This window comes from Chrysemys picta, chromosome 1 (genome assembly GCF_011386835.1).
Source record: "Chrysemys picta bellii isolate R12L10 chromosome 1, ASM1138683v2, whole genome shotgun sequence".
NCBI classification, from domain to species: domain Eukaryota; kingdom Metazoa; phylum Chordata; order Testudines; family Emydidae; genus Chrysemys; species Chrysemys picta.
Genome location: NC_088791.1, coordinates 99,966,495 through 99,973,124, shown reverse-complemented (window position 1 = coordinate 99,973,124; position 6,630 = coordinate 99,966,495). Strand labels below are relative to the sequence as shown.

At 36.5% G+C, this 6,630-nt stretch overlaps 1 long non-coding RNA gene across 2 annotated transcripts; it reads left to right on the top strand.

The window, feature by feature from the left end:
- Window positions 1-480: 480 nt before the first annotated feature.
- LOC135974996 (uncharacterized) lies at window positions 481-6,186 on the top strand. 2 transcript variants are annotated; one of them, XR_010592065.1, is made up of 3 exons: window positions 481-523; window positions 1,700-1,814; window positions 3,826-6,186. It is a non-coding gene; the product is annotated as an uncharacterized LOC135974996 (long non-coding RNA). The 2 variants fall into 2 exon arrangements; XR_010592067.1 differs by lacking the exon at window positions 3,826-6,186 and having other exon boundaries at window positions 1,700-2,797.
- The last annotated feature ends 444 nt before the right edge of the window (window positions 6,187-6,630 follow it).

Below are 6,630 nucleotides of genomic sequence, written 5' to 3'. Positions count from 1 at the left end.
AAACACCTCACAGGATTAAGGGGCTGTGATATATATTTATGGAGTTTTAGTGCTCCTTATAGTTCTGAATGTATTTACTTAAATTATGCTTAATTCCAACAGTAGCAAGGCAGTGATTGCTTGATTTCAGATTTAGTTCTGTTCTGTCTATCTTATGCTGCACCCATCACAATTTGATATTTTTTCTTGAGGCAGAGAGAACATGCATTAGCTTTAAAGATTCTTGCTTGATAACAAGAGAATGATATGACATATAAATATATCTTGTATTTTTATACTTAATAAAACAGTGTCTGCGTTCTGACACCTGGGGCTCTGATCCCTGATTGGGGAGGTCTAGATGCTACTACTATACAAGCAGATAATAATACATTCAGTTGATATAGAAAATGATTAACTTGTTGCACATATTACATTCCATGGTGTTAAAATTAATAATATGCCATATTTTAACTGTGTATGCCTTTCTTTTTTCCCTTTAAGATTAGAGGAAAATAATACACCAAGATTCAATCATCAGGAGGTACAGTATGATTTAACAAATTTTATATGTGTAGAATTTTTAAGTAAAAAGAAAAGAATTCAATAACCACATTTCTTATGTTGCTACCATGTGTTTTCGGACTTACTTTACAGTACTGACAACCCCATTATAAATGTGTTGGCTGAAATAAGGTCTGATCTTGTAGTGTTACCGAGAGCCTCTGGTGAGAAGCTGGGTGCCCTCAATTCCCATTTATTTTAATGAGAGTAAAGGTGCTCAGCACTTGGTAGAATCAGGCCAGTAGACTTGAAGAAGGTTTTAATGGAAGCAGGTCCTTTGCGATTACAGTACTTATTTTCAGATTTAGCACAAATACAAGGGCCAGGGCATGGTTTGGCACCAAATATATAAAACAAGTGAGGTATTAGACTATTTCCATGGAGCTGTCTTAATAATATATAAGATATTTATGGCTTGATCCTCCGAGATACTGGGTAGAAATGGTAAAAAAAAAAAAAAAAAAAAAGTAGGGTTTTCCCACAGAAAATTTCAGTGAAGAGGGAAAAAAATCTTTTTCATTTAAATGTTCTATGGGAAATTTAGATGTTTCAGTGGGAATTCAAAGTTTCAAACATTTAATCTGAAAACTAAAATATTTTGGTTTTCAAGTGATGGGTTTCTCAAAATAATAAAATTTCCATAGAAAGCAGATACTTCAGTTTAATCAAACCCCCAATTTTTCTACCAAAAACAGTTTAAACGGAATAATTTTGAGCAGTGTTAAGCACTTTGGTTGCAATCCAGCAAAGCACTTAAGCACATGGTTAATTAAAGCATGTGAATGGTCCCTTTGGCTTCATCGGGACTACTCATATACTTAAAAGTATATTTCTTGGAGTTTGATCCTTTTCCCATTCAACCCAATGGAAAATTTCCATTGACTTGAATGGTGCATGAGCAAGCCCTTGCTTGCTGAATCAGTGCCTCATGTTGGGAAGATTTACTCATGTGTAACTTTACACATGTAAAGCATCCCATTGAATTTTACAGGACTGCTCATATACACCTATGTTTGCAGTATCTGGGCTCTGAAGCCTCTATTGCATTTCTAACAAAGACATAGCTAATGTTTAACAGATTCTGTTTTAAAAGTGCTAATGTCTTATATTATTGTTATATCAGTCCATCTAAAACTATTTTTTTCCTTTGAATCAGTCCTTTGCATAGACCACTCATCTAAACTTAAGGGACAGCTGCCTTTCCGCTGAAGATTTTTATAAGTCCAGCCAGCAAGAAAGTTCAGAGCACCAAAAATCTTAACTGTCGTAAGGTACAACTACGGGTAAAGTTTAATGGTACAGTATGGAATCAATTGGACTATGATGGTTGCATTATGGAACCTTCTGCTGTCCTCCAGTGAAAAATGAATTAATAAACTTATGGTGGATATTTCTGCACAAGAGCTAATTTGACAATCTGCAGCATATTTCTCTTTGGCCATGTTGCAGATTTAATCAACTACACTACATATATTTTCTCCAACAATTTTTGATAGTTTTTATGTAAGAAAATCATTACTACTTGTTCCTATGGTAGGTTACTGAAAAATAATTATTAATTTACTTCAGAGTAATATATTTGACATGTTTGCATCTTTTTAGTACCGCTGCAGATTTTAAGGATATTTTTGCTGTGAGTAGGATCAGCTGGGCATAAGATCATCAGATTCTTATAGATGTCACTTTTATACAGTGAACCAACTATTGACATTTAATTTGCACCTTTTAAAAATATATTATTGCTCAAGGAAATTATTTACATAGGAATAATGTACTTCATTGCAATATTTGTCAATGGAATGCTAATTTTTGCCTGTCAATATTTCTTTCAGCTTTATTTCTTTACAAAGCATTAAAGGAAAAATATAACTACTGCCTAACCACATTACTGGGTTATGTCTTCCATTTTGTGTAATATCATAATGATATTTTCTCATACAAAGATGATAGTGATGATGTTGCCAGAGATAGCGGGACTAAACCTCAAATCTGCACATTCCTAAACTCTAGAGAGGAGGTTTGATTAGTCTTCAAGTTTTGTACCTCAAGTTTGTCTCTGAGCATTTCAGTATGTATGGTAAATTGCAGTAGGGTAAATGTTCTGTTACTTCTGTGTACTGTAGTGTTAAATGATGGATGGGTCATTAAAAACCCATTAACTTCATAACTACTGTAAGTTTCCCACAAAACATCAAACTAATTGTACATTTCCACATGGCTGAATGTTTTTAAATGATTAAAGCATTTTGCGTAATTCTTTAGTCGAGTTCTTTTTCTAACAGAACATAATATGGCATACATCCAAAAAGCCAACCCATTAATATGTTTCAATAAAGTAAAGACTGCTTTTAAAAACAAAAAAAAAAACAGGAACATTTGGACATCCAGAAGTAAGCTATTAAGAGCTATACCATATACTCAGTCATCATGTGCAAATTCCCACTGATTTAACCAAAACATATGAAGGTCAGTACATGACCATGCATTCTGAATCACAACAATTTACAGCACTTAGCTTTAAAGTATACAGTAAATTGTTGCGAGACAGGCCTGCAAAAAAGGAATCTTTGAAAGGATTCCATGCTTCCACCCCCACCTTCCCACCCCAAAGGCAAAAAAAGTCACTCATTTGAGCTCTTTGCTCTATGGTAAATAGTCAGTAGGTTTTGGGGGGTTAAAAATAGAATTGTAATAATAAATGTCTGGAAAAGTAAATTACATCTGCTTACTTACAAGCTGAAGAAAGTTTCCTGCTGAGAACCCTAATAACACTTGTTAAGAAACTTTCTGATCTGGTCATTACTGGTTTAATATATGGATACAGCTATTACATCACCTGTTGCATAAGGATTCATATTATTTAAGCAGCTTGGGCAATACCAGATTTGTTCAGATGGCAGAGAACAATTAGGCCCATTTCTGACCTAAATCATGAATGCCTTTCCTGAAGGAGGAAATCTGCCAATCACCCTGAAGCACACAGTAGTTCAGCCAGTGCTCAAGAAGCCATCACTGGATGCCAATAACTTCATTAACTACTAGCCCATCTCCATCCTGTTTCTGGGAAGAATCATCAAGAGAATGGAGGCAACTAAACTCCATCAGCACTTGTCTTATACCAGCATCCTAGATCACACACATGACTCGGAAAACAAGTGACAGGGATAAACTCCTCTTGGGAGAGTGATATTTACAAAGAATTCATATTGTTCATATATATTTCTGTTGCTATATGTTACCATTTCCTGTTTTCATATGTTGTTTAATTTTGTTTTTTTTCAGATCCTCTCAGGAGGCATTCAAGTCAGCTCCTTACAGGATCAGCCCCTTGGGGATCCAGCCTCTGACTATTGAGGGATTTTCTTTGTTTCTTAATGTTTTTGTTCCTCCTCATCTTTTTTTCTTCACAGCTTATTGACCAACTGCCAAATGCTTCAGTATGGTTGCTCAGAACTTCAGCTGGAGTAATTCAAAGGAGCTGAATCAATTTATACCAGTTGAGGATCTGGGTGTATGTCCTTTAATTTGAATTGCAAGTTTCTTCTTTCACTTTTCCAAAGACCTGTACATCTAGGAACTGTGCTATTATCAAAAGGATCACTCTATAGAGACATAACACTGAGGTTCTTAATGTTTGTAACAGTGACTTAAAGATCTAATGGTACTTTCTGCAAGAATAGATGTGTTAATCACATTCTCCTGGCTAAATCCCAATTTAGGGAAGTGCATTCTGCCCCATCAACATTCCTCCTGCAGTTTCAGTTGAATAAAATATTTCACTTTGCTTTCTCTCCTAAACTGTTGTATATGTTGCTGTATGCAGCTAAAGAGCTGCTATTTATTTTTTTTAAATTACTTCTATTATTAACAATCTCTTAGAGCACTGTAAAATTTACATGGCACTTTATATTCATATAGACAACATATTCCCAGCACTGAAGTTTTCCATCTAAGGGTGATTTAAAGAAAGAAACTTTAGAAGTTAACTTTAGAAGAACAAAATGTAAAGAAACTCTTATTTGCAGTGAAAAACATTTTGAACAATTTGTAGATACAGTGCAATGTTCTCTGGTCAAAAACATACACCCATAATTACTCCAGTCAGTCCACAATTTAGAAGTTCTCCCAGATTCTTTGCTAACACAGAGGGTATGTTTACACTTCAGCTAGAGGTGTAATTCCCAGTTTGAGTAAATGTACATGCACTAGCTTTGATGGAGCTAGCATACTAAAAATAGCGGTTCAGGTGGCAGGCGGTGCAAATACAATCCCAGCCAAGACTCTAGGTAAGTACTTGGGTAGCTAGTCCATGCTGCTGTCCACAGCTACGCTGCTATTTTTAGCATGCTAGCTTGATGAAAGCTAGTGCATGTACATTTACCAGAACTGGGAATTACATCTCCAGTATTAGTGTAGACAAACTCTCCAATCTCATAAAGCAGTGTCCCTGAGTAATGCATCCTACCGTTTCCAGCTGCCTAGGACACTACATCCCATCCTTGTGGACAATGTCCTAGGCAGCTGGAGACGGTAGGACGCATTAGTCATGATCACTGCTATATGAGCAGCAGCCATTCATCAGCACATGAGCACATCAACCCATTTTTCTGCTCACTATATAAGCTTGTTAGGATGAATAAAAATGGTATGGAGGATAACACAGAACATTAATGATATAGCCTCATCTGGAACACTACTGCTCTCCCTATCTAAAAAGGATAATGCAGAATTAGAGGGGGCTTGAAAAAAGATGACAAGAATGATTAAGGGCCTGGGGAAAAACTCTTTAAAAAGAGAGATCAAAGAGATTGGGATTGTTTAATTTAGAAAGGAGAAGAAAAAGAGGGGAGTTTTGGGAGAGCCCAAAAACCTTACACCTGATCTTATTTGTGTCAGTTGACGGAAAGTTTCCCAAAATTGGGGGAGGGGAAAATCCCATTATACTGAATTTAGTCTAAATGGTTTGGTGCAGTTTGGCTTGTTTTTTGATAATTGACACCAAACAATTTCTTCTTTCTTTCAGCTAAAAAAATCAGACTTTCTGCTTCAAACAGATTATGACTTTAGGTCCAATCTTGAGCAAGAGATGATATGTCAGGTGCACCTCCCCAGGAATAGCACCAGGAAGATTGTGCCTCAAAGATATACCTCTAAGTCACAAATCTTACTCTGCTTTCTCTTTGCTACAGGAGTGGAGATAATAATTGCTGCTGGCCTATTATACCAGAATAAAATCAGGTTGTTGTGTACTTACAGCTGTCAAGGGTGATTCCCCACTCTGGCACTTTGAGTGCAGAAGGTGGGGGCCCACAAGTATTCTAAAAATTAATACTGGTCACTCCAGGCTTGTATTAAACTCCCGAGGTTACAGCTTTTCTCTGACCTTGGATGGGCAGATGCTGCCACCACCCAAGTGCAAAACCCCTTTGAGAACCCAGGAAGGCGCATTTGGGAATTCCTTCCTGTGGGTACCCTCAAGCCCTTTCACCTCCTCTCCGGGGAAGAGCTGAGGAAGAAAAACAAAGGAAATCAGCTGTTGCTACCAGCTAATTAAACAACATGTGCACAAATCTCTTAGGACACAAAAATCCAATCCTGTTTTTTAAAAAAGGTAAATTTTATTAAAAACAAAAAGAAAGAAAATACATCTGGAAACTCAGGCTAGATTTAAAAAAAAACACTTACAAGGATTAAGCATCAAGAATAACTTTCTTGAAGTCCAGCTTAAAGGTTACAAGCAAAACAAAAGCATTTGGGGTTAGCACAGAGGAGTCCACAAGCCATAAAGAAATAAAAAAGAGATAAACCTAATTGTGCCTTCCTAGACATTTCCTGATCTACTTACATATCTGGGGTTTCAAATGAGAAGTTTCTAGTATGATCTGATGATTTTTCATACCTAGCCCAAAGCTTCTTACAGCATTGCTGCTCTGTTCCCTCTCTCCAGAGAATAACAGACAGACAGACAAAGGGGAAGTTTTTCTCAATTTTAAAAAGTTCTAGCCTTCCCGTTGGCTCTTTTGGTCAGGTGCCCACTCACTTCCTTTTACTTATGCATAGCAGTGATACTTTTTAACCCTTTAAAGG